Consider the following 15,385-nt stretch of genomic DNA (forward strand, 5'->3'; position numbering starts at 1 on the left):
AGATCTAATTTTCTTTTCTGAACTTTTCCTTCCATTTCTGTTCTAATTGCTGAGGTTTTATGAACACTTTATTTGAATTGTCTTATTTCAGCTATCATATTTTTTGTTTGTTTTTTAAAAGATTTATTTATTTATAAAAGAAATGGGGTACAGGCCAGATGTGTGGGAAGGTGATAGGATTCACCAGAGACAGAGTGGGGACCAGGACAGGCAGACTGACTGAAATACACTGCTGAGGGGAGCAGCAGGTGAGACAGGAGAGGTCTGCCATGCCATGTGGGTTGCTCCCAGGCTGGCGGGGATCAAACCGGCACTGCAGAGGCTGTGGCCAGCTTCACAGTGCTGCGCTCAAATGCCTGTGCCACCAGGTAGGCCCTAGCTATCGTATTTTTAATATTCAATTGTGCTTTCTATTTTCTGATAGTTATATTATTGCAGAATATTTATTTTGTGATGCTATGTAATTTCTTATCTCTCAAAAAACATATTTTAATTTACGCTTCCTGACTTTTCCAATTATTGACTATTGTTCATTTGGGTTTCTTTTTTGGTTTGTATCTGCCTTTTGTATTAATAGCTTGTTATTCATTGTCTCATAATCCTTTGGTTTTTGTTGGTTCTTATGTAAGAATGAATGACAATGCTGTGAATTTCACTTTCTGGAAATCTTGTCTCTGAGGCTCTCATTTTGTTCAGAAGAGAAGTCTCACATTCTCCTCAGGGGCAGATACCTGTTCCATAGTTAAGGGAATAGAGCAGGCAAAACATCTCATAGTTCAATATTTTATCTATAAGATTTAATTATCTTTGCTGATTTTATACCCTTCCCACCATTTCTCTAGACTGTCTGGTACCATAACCTTTCCGATTCAACATCTCTAAAGAATAAACCTTGGGTCTCCCTGAGACAGTGACAACTTAATTGTCTGGATGGTGATCAGGACCAGGGGATTCAAATACTATATTTGGATAGTCAGTCATCCTCTTGCTTTTAGCCCCTCCTCTCCATCCATTTTCCTTTTCACCTGGTACCTTGTGGAGTTGAATCTGTCAGGGTGTCTTAAGATTAGAGTAAGTTTACTTTTTGTAGTCACTATCCAGTTTAGTTTTGTTTCCTGCAGTTCATTCTTTTTGAAGGTATGGTATTATTAATCTTTTATTATTCTAATGAGGTCACAAAAGGGACAACAGATATGTTCTTGGGCAATTTGTCAAGTTTAAACACAAGTTTCATGTTGTATTTTGAAACCCTTGAATGAGTAAGGAGAAGAAAATATAAATAAAACAATTTCCTTTACTATAATCAACAAGTACACTTCTACCAGTTTGTGGCGAAACATCCAAAAGTATCCATACTGAATTCTGCAGAATCATGAAAATCTGAACTGTGGCAGTGATAGGGCTGAATTGCAAGAGTATGAGGAGTATATGAGAGAGATTAAAGAAGTGATTTTAGCCACACTTAGTGACTGGTTGAATGTGGGGTAAATGGAATAGGAGCAATAAAAAGTCTGGGATGAGTCAGGACTTTGGACTTGAGAAAAGGTTGAAAGCTAAGCTACTTTTTTTAAACAAAGAGAATGCAGGAAGAAGATTGACAAAGGAGTCTATCAGTTTTAAACTTACTCCTGTTGTTCACCTAAGGTCAATTTACTTAGTAAAGTAGATACTTTCCTCATGAATTTTGAAGTTTGAAAGACAGTGACTGCAATCCCTACTAGAGTAATCTTCATTGAGGTAACTGTAATGAACTCTCATAATTCTATTTGTTGGTATAGTAGTGTATCTAGAGCCCTTGAATGATCAACAGGTATAAGTAATACAGAAATTCTATCTTTATTTGAAATGAGAAAGAATAATAAGAGCTCTGAGAATTATTTTCACAGAAAAAGGAAGTGATATATATAGAGAAAAAGATTTGAAGCTTAGATTTTGGGCTTTGTCAATGTGGGTAATTTCCATATAAATTTGGATCATTATTGATCCTCAAGTCATCTTGAAGAAAATAAATATTAAAACAAGATCTTAAAACACCCCAGTGACCACCTAAATTCCTCTAACCCTTAAAAATCATGGCAAATAAATATATTTTCAGGTTTGCTGTTAAAAAGAGATTCTAGCAGTCAGCAGGCAGGCAAGAAAGAAAAAGACCTTTCCTTGATTATCTAGACTAAGTTTCACAGGGCAGAACATTGGCTCAGAACATACAGGTTTTCCTATAATGTTTCAGAAAAGAAATTTTTAGAATCAAGTTGTTTCTGGAAATACAAAATCTCCAGGGCCTCCCTGGTGGCACAGTGAGTTGAGTGCAGTGCTGTGAAGCTGTCCTCAGCCTCTGTATCAGGGGTTCAATTTTCACTGGCCAGGGAGATACTCACATGGTATAGCAGACCTCTCCTGTCTCACCTGCTGCTCCCCTCAGCAGTGTTTTTGGTCAGTCTGCCTGTTCTGCTTCCTCTGTGTCTCTGGTGAATTCTCTCACCCTCCTGCATCTCTGGCCTGTACCCCAATTCTTATATAAATAAATCTTAAAAAAAAAAGATACATGGGGCCTCCCTCATAGTGCAGTTAAGCACTGCACTATGAAGCAATCTGAAGCCTCTGCAGCACAAGTTCAATCCCCGGTGAGAGAGCAACCCACATGGCGAAGCAGATCTCTCCTGTGTTGCCTGCTGCTCCCCTCAGCAGTGTATTTCAGTCGGTCTACCTGTTCTGTTCCCCACTCTGTCTCTGGTGGATCCTCTCTCCCTCCTGCACATCTGGCCTGTACCCCAGCTCTTGTATGCATAATTTTTTTTTTTTTAAATGATACAGCCCACTGCTCCCTTCAACAGTGTATTTCTTCAGTCTGCCTGTTCTGTTCCCCGCTCTGGCTCTGGTGAATTCTCTCACCCTCCCACGCTTCTGACTGTACCCAGTGCTTGTATAAATAAATAAATCTTAAAAAAAAAGATACGCATTCTCCAAGTTAGTTTCACAGATTAGTGTGCAAAAGGTATCATCTGACCATGTTGATATTACATGTATTTTTGTACAGAGCAATATCAGAAAGTTAAAGATACGTAGTCACAACTGCTTTTATTGATATGAAAAGGAAATTATGACTTAATTGTATTTTTTATTGGAATAATTGGAATACAACACTGTGTATGATTTAGGAGAATAGGTTCGCACCACCTCAGAATGCATGTCACCACACCCACCACCAAAGTACCCATAGTCCTTTACCCTAGACCATTGATTCCCTTCCCCTTTTATCCCCTCAATGGTAATCTGATTTCTGTAGTCTAATTTCTAGGGTTTGTTTCGGTTTGATTTTTTTCAGTTCCTAGTTGTTTGTCTCCTACATGTTAGTGAAATATCCAGTGTTTGGCTTGTATATGAGCAAAATCATATAATGGGGAAAGGAAAGCCTCATCGATAAATGGTGTTGGGAAATCAGGACAGTGATATGCAAAAGAATAAATCTAGAGCACTATTTCACACCATATATAAAAATTAACTCAATGGATTAAAGACTTGCATGTAAAACTGAACCCATAAAATAAATAGAAGAAAACATAGGCAAACACTCCTCAACCTTGACATCAGTGATGTCTTTGAGACGTTGACTCTAACTGCAAAGGAAACAAAAGCAGGAATAAAGTGGGACATCAAACTAAAAAACAAACAAAAAAATAAACAAACAAAAAACCTTCTGTACAGTTGGGCCTCCCTGGCGGCACAAGGGGTTAACTCTCAGCACTATCAAGCTATCTTAGCAGATACTGCAACAGAGTTAAATCCCTGGCCAGGGAGAAACCACATGGTGCAGTAGACCTTTCCTGTCTGGCCGCTGCTCCCCTCAGCAGTGTATTTTAGTCAGTCTTCATATTGTGTTCTCCACTCTGTCTCTGTTGAATCCTCTCACCCCCTACACCTCTGGCATAGACCCCAGCTCTTGTATGCATTAATAAATAAAATCTTAAGGAAAAAAAAAAACTTCTGTACAGCATAATAAACTATCATTGAAACAAAAAGCTGCCCTACCAAATGGGAGAAAGTATTTAGTATATTAAACATCTGACAAGGGCCTTGTATCCAAGATATGTAAAAATGCCTATCACTTATCAGGGATATGATGGTATTTTATTTAACCATTTATTTCAAACCATAATCCTGTATTACAATGAGATGCCTAAACCTTTTCTAAATTTTGATATACCAGTGATTAAATGGAATAAAGCTGAAAATAAGAACTCCCTAGGTACACGGAGGAAAAGGCTATAACAAATGTGACATTTGTATTTTGAATAATTATTCAAATATCAATATAAATCTTTCCAAGGTAGTATCTTAATATAGTTTCAGATCACTTGTAGTGCTCTCCTTTATTGCTTGATATACATAGGTATGTGCCAGGCACAGAATTAGAATGTGTCTTCTGTTTTAAAGATGACCACCTGTTCCCCACCTTTGAAGGAGCCTTTGATCTGCAAGGAGACAGTTAAATAAGGCAGTATTTAAAATTTATGGTATTAATTCAACTTCAGGAACCAGCTGAGAATAAAAACAGGATTGGCTTTCAATGGCACTGCTTATTTCCTGCAAAATGATAACTCAGCTCTTAGTTTAAAGTAAATTGGTGTGATATACAACACTTAAGGGAAATAGAATCTTTGCTCAAGTTTTTATATAAAACAGCATTATCCCCGTGGCATTGGTATGGTTTTGCTATCCACTTTTAAGGACAATAGAACTACATCATCTCTTAAATTCCCTATTTCATTCTAGAGTTACATAAAAAAGGCAAAAGCATCCTTTGAAATTAAACTTAGCATTAAAAGACTTGAGTCTTGAGAGGATTGAAATTTTAGTCTTTAAACTAAAATTTTCTGAAAACTGCTAAGAGTAAAGGGCAAGAGAATGACTTACTATGATGTGATGCATTGTAACACAAGAAAAACCATACTTAAGAGAAAAACTTCTAGGTGTGTTATCAAGATACAAATATTATCTGGATTTTCTTTTGTAGGGATGGTATTTTCAGATCTGTAATAAAATTTTGGAGATAATGGCTTGGTGACACTGGCTTTTCTGTTATTGAGCAAAATGTATTTTACTAGATTTTTTTTTTTAAATCTCAATGTAGTTTAAGAAGAAATTATCTGGTATAAGAATTCATGGTATTATAGTAGATTTGATTTCAAGTATCAAATCCATTAAAATTTTCCCCATAGCATGTAGATTTACCTCCAAAACTAGATAAGAATTATTGATTAGAGGAAAGGTTCTGCCCTTTTCTTAGTGGTAACTTGATGTCTTCCCTATATTATTTTGTCTCAAAGTAGGAGCTGTAGATACATGTATTTCCTTGGGCTAACAACATTAGTTTACAACAATATATGTGATTCAGAGGTATAGGATCACACCTCTTCAGATGTATGTCACCACACCCACCACCAGAGTGCCCATAATTCTTCCCCATAGTCTATGGCACCCCTCACTTTGCTCTCATCCCTTACCCTCCTTCCCAGATACGGACTGTAGATTTAAAAAAGATGAAGGTATACAGTCAACTGAATTCCTCTGCATTTGTTGATTGAGTGATCACAAGGAAAGAAGTCTGCTGGAGAGGATAGTCTAGATCCAAGCAACCCTTTAGTCAGACCTTTAGCAAGAGGCATGCTTCAGCAAACTCAGAGGAAGAAGCATTCCATGTACCTGTTCTATCTTGAAGTGTTTGTTTTGTTTTAATATATTCAGCCAGGGGGAATTCTTTTCTTTTATTTATTTTTTTAATAGAGGCATGTTTTATTTATTTGTTTGTTTGTTTTTGTTTATACATGCACTGGGTACAGTCAGAAGTGTGGGAGGGTGAGAGAATTCACCAGAGCCAGAGTGGGGAGCAGAGCAGGCAGAAGGACCGACGTACACTGCTGAGGGGAGCAGCGGGCGGCAGGAGAGGTCTGTGTGCCATGTGGGACCCTCCTCTGGTGGCCGGGGAGCAGCTGGGGATTGAACCGGCACCGCAGAGGCCGCGGGCAGCTTCGCAACCCAGCGCTCAACCACTGTGCCACCAGGGAGGCCCCATCCAGGAGGAATTCTAAGTCGGAGCGAGAGTCAGAGCTTGGAATACAGGTGCAGTTGGGATTTCTGCTCTCTCTGCCTGCCCATGGGGATATTCTGCCCATAGTCTTTATTTTTTGTGCCCCTTCCATGGACAGATGTTTCCTACTTAGCACTAAAAATACTCATTATCTGCAGTTGTTTCTGCCTCCAACGAATGCTTTAGAAAACTGAAGGCTAAAAATAGCTCTTAACTTCTCTACCAGCAGTGGTTATTGTCTTAAAAACTATATTTTCTGACTCATCCAAATAATTTTGCTGAGAATAATGCCTCATGCAAAATCCATTTTTAAGTTCAGTACTCCTTGATAAGTGGAGGGATATGAAATAGTAAGGGCTGTAAGTTGCACGGGTAGGGATGGGAATGTTACAAGTGAACAGTCCCTCTCATCCTGCAAAATATGTTCAGAACGTGGCAACCTTTTCTCCTTCAAAGTCATTGTTTGGTGGCTAGATACAGCCATCTTCTTGGGCTCCAGCATGATGGCTATTCTGAACATCTCCAAGTGTGTTGACAAGTTCTTCTGTTCAAAGTAGAAATATTAATAGATGATCCTAACCTAGGAAATTCTACAAAAGATAAATAATTTCAATCATTTGTTCTAGGAGGAATAGAAAAAAATACTGCCTGTGTTCCATTTGTTAGGTTCAAAGACTTTTGAATGTAGAAGAAACTTCTGCATCTTCATAATATAGCTTGGCAAGTGCAATTGCTTTCCATATTTGAAGACGTGGAAAAGCTATTATAAGTAAATTAATGTGTTGTGGTAGTTGGTTTCAAGATCATTAAAAGGTATCTATTCATTAGGAAAAATATAATTTAGTGTTACTTGAACATTGTAGCTCTAAGCATATAATACCTTTCTGTAATAATTAATGATTATTAGTTTTACAGATCATTTAGCAAAGCGTAAAGGAAAGATCAAAGTTGATTTTTGTGAATTTTCTTTCTCATGAACTTACTGTAATTATCTCCAGTTTTAGTGATTTCCTTGAGGAAAACTGATTAGCCTCACAAATGACCTCCATTAGAGATTACCAAAGTAACAGAGGCAGGAATGGAAAATTGATGACTTAGTCCTTCCTCCTACAACTTTAGATAGGAGTAAACAATTGCTTTCTGAAAGCTCATATGCTGTTGCACTTTCTTTAATGTGTAATGCTTATTTACAGGGTTACTGCTAGGTTAAATGAATCCATTTGATTTATGCCCATACCCTTTGTTGGTGAGACTCTTATTCTTCCAACTGTTAGAGCAGGGCATGATGCATGATGCAAAATTTGAGGGAGTAAATTTTATCTTCTCCTTCCTACTTGAATTCACACCAGAATTGCTCTTTTGGTAAATGAACTGTAATCAGTCTTTCACCTCTGTTTGTTTACTTTTTAAAAGATTTATTTTATTTATGCATACAAGAGCTGGGGTATAGGCCAGAGGTGCAGGGGCAGAGAGGATTCATCAGAGACAGAGCAGGGAGCAGAACAGGCGGACTGACCGAAATACACTGCTGAGGGGAGCAGCAGGCGAGACAGGAGAGGTCTGATGTGCCATGTGGGTTAGCTCCCTGCCTGGGGATCCAAGTTGTGCTGCAGTGGCTGCTGATAGCTTTACAGTGCTGAGACTTAAACCTTTGCGCCATCAAGGAGGTCCCCTTTCACCTCTGTTTAATTGATATGATGAGATGGACATTAAAAACCAAAGGCTCCCGTACATCTTCCTTAGCAGCTTCCCATAGTGCTGAGAATTCAGAAGCCATCAAATCTCTTAGTCATGGGAGAGTTATGTCACCTAGCTAGAAAATGACCTTAACGTTTACTTGTAAAAAAAAATTAAGTCATGGGCCTCCCCTGGTGGCGCAGCGGTTGAGCACTGGCCTGTGAGGCTGCCTGCAGCCTCTGCAGTGCAGGTTTGTTCCCCGGCCACCAGCAAGGTCCCACAAAAAAAACAAAAAACCCACAAAAAACATGGCCTAATTTTATTGTTTTTATCCTTTTTAAGAGTGGAAGTGTTTTTGTAAGCAGTCTTGTTTGGTACCTCAATTACAAATATATAACATCAGAACTACTGTACTTCTGTAAGGAGGTAAGTACATAGTCCTAGCTGCCAGCCCCTACTCTCACTCCCCAGAGCAGCTTTGAAGAACCCCAAGGCTTTCAGAACACAATTTGAAACAACTGAGCAATGTGATCTTTAACAGCATGTTGGTTCTGAGGGACCATGATTCTAATGAGTAATTATTCAATGTTTCCATGTTATTTGCTCTGTACCCTGCTTTGCCCATGGATAATTGACATGATAGACTTATGTCATCAAAGGATAGTATGACTTGGGCATATGAAATGCCAAAGAATACTTGAGGGTATATGGGGGAGCTAGTTATGGGAGACAGAGGAGTTTTGTGTTTGATGTTAAATGGTGAGACATGAAGGGAAATACTGTATTTCCTTAAAGATTATTTGGTTCTCATTCCCTTGCTTCCTTGGGGGTAATCACTATAATATAAAGTGTGTGTGTGTGTGTGTGTGTGTCTCAGCTATAATATCATAATTTTACTATACATACTTTGAGTATGTAGAAATCAAACTTTGAGATTTAATTTTTTTTTTTTATAAATTGTGGCATACCATGTAATTCTGCAACTTGTTAAGCCCAGTAGATAGCATTGTATGTCAGATCTAATCTGTAGCTCTTCAGTGAATAGAGGGTCCCGGAGGGGTCCATTGCTGGTGATAGTAGTAAGGATGGGCTCAGCTCATGCCTTAGTTTATTACCTCTTAGTTTATTACCTCTCTGGGGTTTCAGATCCACATTTCTGCAATCTGTGAGCTGCAATTTTGATGCAATCCCAGGGCATTCCGATGTAGCTTCAGTGTATTCACTTGGTGACCATATGTCCCTGCTCCTGGGGGAAATGGGTGGAAGGAGTTGCACCTTTATGAGGCTTTTCTTTGGCACTAGAGGCCCTGTCTTCCTTCCTCACCTCAGCTCTCTGGTCTGTATCCTCCATGGTTGTATCTACAAGAGTCAGTTTTGCCCTCCCCAGATGCAGGCGTGAACCATTCTTTCTGCCTATTCTTCTCCCCACCCTTTTGTTGCCCAAAGGTGAAATTCCTCTCTGGTGGTCAAGAACATGCTAGTACATCCTCAAGGACATGCTGAGGTACGAGTTGTGGAGCAGGTATGAAAGGCAGGACTCTGCTTCTCAGTGAGCAGTGTTCTTGCATTTATTAGCAGGAATGAACAAGCATGATTGATTATGTGACAATGGCAGGAGGAGCAGGGTCCAGGGGAGACAGTGGGTAATCAGTTTTTATGGGGAACAGGAAGGGACATGTTGGCCATGTATACAGGGAGAATTTCCCATGGCAGGTGCTTGGTGTAATTTCTACTCCCAGACTGCCTTGGACCCTGACCACACAATCAATCAAAGGCTGCCTAGGCATCCCTGGCTGCCTCATGATGTGGGCCATTGTCTTTTTTTTTTTTTTTTGTGGGACCCTCGCCGGCAGCCAGGTAACGAACCAGCACTGCAGAGGCTGCAGGGACCATTGTCTTAAGGCAGTCATGCAGGAGTGCCTTATCCAATTCTTTTACACACACACAGGTGCTTAGAGAGGCCATACACATGCAGGTGCAGAGGCCCTAAGTGGGAGAGAGGCTGCATTCCTCCACATCTCCTGTAACACTGACCATATTGGCCACTAGTGATCACGAGGCACTCGAGTTTCACTTCATGTCACATGATCCTGTGAGTCCAGTGACTGAATGGACCTATTTTAGTTTATTATCCCAGAGCAAAGCAAGGAGCTTCCTCTGATGCCATCTCCCCCATATATTAATTTTAAATATTAATTTTTAATGGTGACTGCTGAGTAAATATTCCTTGTTGTACTATGTATAAAATAAAAAATAAAGGAACTTCAAGTTTGAAGTTTTATATGTGCTGGTCAAGCCTTTTTCACTTATATGTGAAGGAAAACAGGACTAAGAAAGTTACATGTGGTCTTAAATCACAATACAGCTTTCTTTTTTTTGAAGACTTATTTATTTGTGCATACAAGAGCTTGGGTACAGGCCAGAGATGAGGGGGGTGTTGAGAGGATTCACCAGAGACAGAGTGGGGAACAGAACAGGCAGAATGACTGAAATACATTGCTGAGGGGAGCAGCGGGCGAGACAGGAGAGTTCTGCTGCGCCATGTGGGTTTCTCTCTGGCAGACCGGAGATCGAACTCATGCTACAGAGGCTGTGGATTGCTTCATAGTGCACTCCTTAACCCCTTGTGCCACCAGGGAGACCCCACACATTCAGTTTTCTTTTTGGAGATGTTCACACAGTAAGCTCTGACAGACATAAAATACAGGAGACACACATATGTCATGTGCATTCCTATTAAACTCAAGGTTTATTAAAGTTTTTTTTTACATATATCTTTTCAAGTTTTTGTATTGTTCAGATAAGAATACAACTATTTATTCAGATAAAGAATACAAATTGTTCAGATAAAGAATACAAATAAAGAATACAACTGCTTTTGTATTCTTGAGATAAAGAAGTAGCTGGATCATATATTTCTAAATATTTGGAAAAAATCTCTATACTGTTTCCATAGTGCTACACCAATTTACATTGTCATCAATATACAAGGGTTCCCTTTTCCCCCTACATCTTTGCCAATACTGCTTATTTCTTAATTTACGTTTGATGTGTACTTAGAATATTTTATGTTCAAATGTTTAGAAAACTAGTTTTGAATTTTGAGGCATTAAAAAGGTATAGTTATTATAACCAATTTAAACCCATTGGTAAAGGAGGTTTTTCTATAAAGTAGCAAAAGTAGATGGATACAACAAATTGATGTTGTGATGATATGACATCAATGACAGTGAGCTTTGGAATCACCATAGGAAGTATCCAGAATAGAATAATAGAGGTCCAAGCAGAATTTCACTGAGATAAACAAATATATTTAGAATAAAATGTGTATGTATTCCACACACATACATGCTATAAACATTTCCTACATTTTTATATAATCTTTAAATACATTTTAATGGTCAAACATTGTTGCAGCAAGTCATGGAACATAATTTTCAGCTCATTCTTCTATGCTTGATCCTATGTGTTTCCATTTCTTACTGTAATGAAAACATGTAGATCTTCACTTTTAGTTTTCTTTCAGTTTTTAAAATTATATTGGTTTGCTAGGGATGATAACAAAGTAACACAAACTTAGTGTCTGAGAGCAATGGACTGTATTTTGTTACAGTTCTGGAAGCTGGTATTTTGAGATCAAGCTGGGTCAAAAAGCAATGTTCCTTTTGAAGACACTCGGAAAGGGTCTCTCCAACCTCTTTAATTTCTGGTAGATAGTTCTTGCCTTGTGGCAGCATAATTCCTCTCCTTCTGTGATATGTTTCTTATGCATGCCTCTTTCTGCAAATTTCTCCTTTTTTTAAGGTCACCAGTCATGCCATATTGAGGAATCACATTAGTCAAGTGTAATCCCATTTTAACTATGTCAGCAGCAGCCCTGTTTCCAAACAAGGCTATGTCCTGAGGTACTGGGGTTTAGGAACTGAACATACGGATCTGGGTTTGAGAAGCGCAATACAATCCATAACAAAGATACTTCCCTTTGCATCAACTTCCACAAAAGGAATTTCCTTATCAAAATAGTCTATTACTCAATATCACTAACAGTTTTCTGAAAATTTTCTTAGTATTTTCACTGTCATCAATAATGCGTCTGAATGTCTGACTCATGACACCCTCGGAGTTGGGGTTTATTTTTAATATTATTAAAACAAATTCAAAAAAGATAAACACATGCAATTTCCAGCAACATGGATGGCACTGGAAGTCATCATGCTCAGCGAAATAAGCCAGAAAAAAAAAGAAAAATACCGGATGGTCTCACTCATAGCAGGAATCTAGAAAACTTAAATAAGGGACCAGGAAAATGTATAACTAAAAGAAAATAAAAATCAAAATGAACAAACAACTATGAATCAGAGACACTCTATGGGGGGTGGAGGGCGGGAAGGGGAGGGATTGGGGTCAAAATAAGGGTGTCGCAATTGTATGGGGAATATAAAAATAAAATTTATAATAAAAATTCTAACTTTTTAATTTTATAATCATGATTAGGCATAATTTAAACTGGGCCTTTTTTCAAACTTAGTTACCATTATTGCATTCTAAGTTGTGCCTTGTCACATTCTTGACTATTCTTATAGAAGTACTGGGGTCATTTTTTATAGACAAAGTTTTTTATATGCTAAACTTGAATTAATATACATATTTTCAGGAAATGTTTTAATTTTCCTTTTAATGCTTTTATGTACAAAAGTAAAAATTGGACATTATCACAGTCTTCTTTGTGGGACCTTTTATCTCTAAGTTTGAATGTATCTTCTCATTCCATATAGTTACTAAAGATTCCTTCTATTTTTATTTTGAATTTAATTTGATTTTTATTTAATTCTTTAAAGCACATGGAGCTTCATGGGGTATATATGAGATGACTATTACAGATATTTAATCCATAATCTAAGTATCACTGAGAACTGCCTCTCTTTGTCTTTGAAAACAATACACTCTCTCTTGTTCACTGAATTCTTAAGGATAAGGGTACTTTACTTAGTTGTGTTTTACATTTTACCAACCTGTTAGTCTATTTTGGTAGAACCATAATACTTTAGCTGTTATAAATTTTTAATATGTGTAGAAACTCATAATTCTTTAAAAAAAGATATTTTCACTTGTTTGTTGTAGTTACACTTGAAATTAAGGTAATTTCAGGTTATGGCAATTTGCCATTATGATTTTAGCCATTAAATCTATCAATCTGTTAGAAAATAATTTTTTCTTCCTATACTGTAATATGGAATGAGTTTCCTTTATTCAAATTTTTAGATGTTTTCATTATGTGGTGTAGCTTAAATTTCTTCATTCAATGTCCAGTAAACATTTATTGGTCATCTATTTCAGGAACAGAGAAATGCATATTTTTTTCTATGGTAATGGTAGAAGTTTGAAAAAGCGGGTGAAAATTAGGCTGTCATCCAGGTATCTAGGAGAATTGCAGACAAAGAAACTGGCGAAAGATGATTAGTCAAGGTTGAGGTAGGTATCAAAGACCATTAACTGTGAACTGACAAGATTCCAAGAGAGGGGGATATGCTTCAACTGAGTTTTGAATAGTGACAGGCAAGTAGCTAGATGAAGCAGGGAACCACATTAGGGGAAGGAAACTGAAAATGCAAAGCACACAGATTTCAAAGAGCATGGCGTAGAGTTGAGACAGTAAGAATTTAAATAAGTGTTAGGATGAATGAAAACCGGTGACCAATGAACCTGTAGAAGATACAGATCTGATTTTTTTTCTCAAGTGGGCATTGGGTAATCTTGGTGAATTTTAAAAAAGAGGAACTGGGCCTCCCCTGGTGGCGCAGGCGGTTGAGCATTGTGCTGTGAAGCTGTCCGCAGTTTCTGCTGCACTGGTTCGGTCCAGGCCGGCAGGCAAGGGTCCCACATGGCGAGCAGACCTCTCCTGTTGTGCCCGCTGCTCCCCTCAGCAGTGTATTTCATCAGTCTGCCTGTTCTGTTCCCCGCTCTGTCTCTGGTGAATCCGCTCACCCTCCCGCACATCTGGTTTGTACCCTGGTTTGATTTATTTTTCTTGTATAAATAAATCTTAAAAAAATAAAAAAAAGGGGAATTACATGAGCATATTTGTATTTTAGAAAGATTTCAGGGCAGAAAATATAGCAGGACATAAGAAAGGTGTCAAAATGAACAAAAAAGGGGTTGTTGATAATTAATAAAAAATATATTCAATGAGTAAATGAAACACTGAATGAATGAATGAAAAACTCAAAACATTACCAGATGAAGCAGCTGAAAAATAATTGTTTTTGGAAAGATCACCAAATCTTTGATATGGAAGTCAGATATCAATGGGAGACAATGTCAAATTAGTGGATATTTGAAATCAGATGTAATATTATTGTTTTTGAAACTAGCTGTTGCTAGTAAGTAATAAATAACTTGCTATTGTTATTTGTATTGGTTATATTCACCTTATTCATATTTTATTATCGCTAATAGTTTTCCAGGTTTTTTTTTTTCTGGGTATACATTGTAATTCCTGAGATTATAACAACTTTCGTGCCTTCTAAAACACACAAACACACTCACTCTCTCTCTCTCTCTCTCTCTGTTTGTTTTGTGTTTTAACATGGGTCATAATTTCTAGAAATAAGTTAAAATAGTGGTAATAGATATTTTGCTTTTAAATATAACTGCAGTGGCCTAATATTTCACTCTTAAGTTGATGACTCTGAAAATGAGATTATTTTTGCATATTAGTCTTAAGGAATAATTGTTGCAATCCTATATTAAAGAGGTTTTTCAAAAGCCATTTAGGTTTCAAAATTTTATCAAATGAGTTTTTGTAACTGAAATTCAGATACACATATTTTGGTCAATTATTGTAGTATTTCATCTTAAATTTTTCCGTGATTTTAAATCAAACGTGTGATAAATCTTCATGAATATGATAAATAATTTTCATATAATGTTGAATCCTATATTTTATGGTATATTTATGAATGTTTATAGCCATAAGTAGGAATGGTCTTTTATATTGTGCTTTATCCTATTTCATATTCAAAGATATGAGATACTGTAAAATCTCTATTTTATAAAGCATTTAGTTATGTAATTAATCTTCCCATACTTAGTGGTTAAGAAAACCAAATTCACTTCATATTTTCATCAGTAAAATTTATCATTGAGCTACATAACCTTGAGGCTTTCTTTCTCAGTGGCTCATCTATGAAAATGAGGAGTGAGGAGTTTGGACCAAATGAACCCCACTGTCACCCCAGCTCTAGCATTCTGCCAATTTATATTCAGAGAAGTTCTCTAGCTTATGCTAATTACCAAAGACGAATTAATAAGTCTAAGGTAAAAATAGACTATGCCCTGATGACCCTGGTACTTTTAGACTTGAATTTAAAAAAATTCCTCAGTCTATTGTTGATTTACTTAGGCCCATGAGTAGTTGAACCTAGGAAGACTAATACCCCTAATTTATTCTTAAATTGCTCTAGAGAACAGTGGGCCAACAACCCCTCACTGTTGCATTCAGCTCAACTGAAACACTGGATATAAAAACGGGCAGATTAAGAACTCTGGATTCATGTCCTGCTTCTACCATTTGGAAACTTTGGTTTTAATCAACTTACTTACCTTCAGACATGGTTTTTC

General features: G+C 37.4%; 1 protein-coding gene across 1 annotated transcript in view; it reads left to right on the top strand.

Annotated features, from left to right (window-relative positions):
- The window catches only part of UNC13C (unc-13 homolog C), a gene marked incomplete at both ends in the record, with an annotated part of 463,147 nt that overhangs the window by 75,294 nt on the left and 372,468 nt on the right, over positions 1-15,385 (top strand). The gene's annotated exons all lie outside the window — the stretch shown is intronic.

The sequence above is a fragment of the Talpa europaea genome, assembly GCF_964194135.1.
Source record: "Talpa europaea genome assembly, chromosome: 8".
In the NCBI taxonomy this organism is placed as follows: domain Eukaryota; kingdom Metazoa; phylum Chordata; class Mammalia; order Eulipotyphla; family Talpidae; genus Talpa; species Talpa europaea.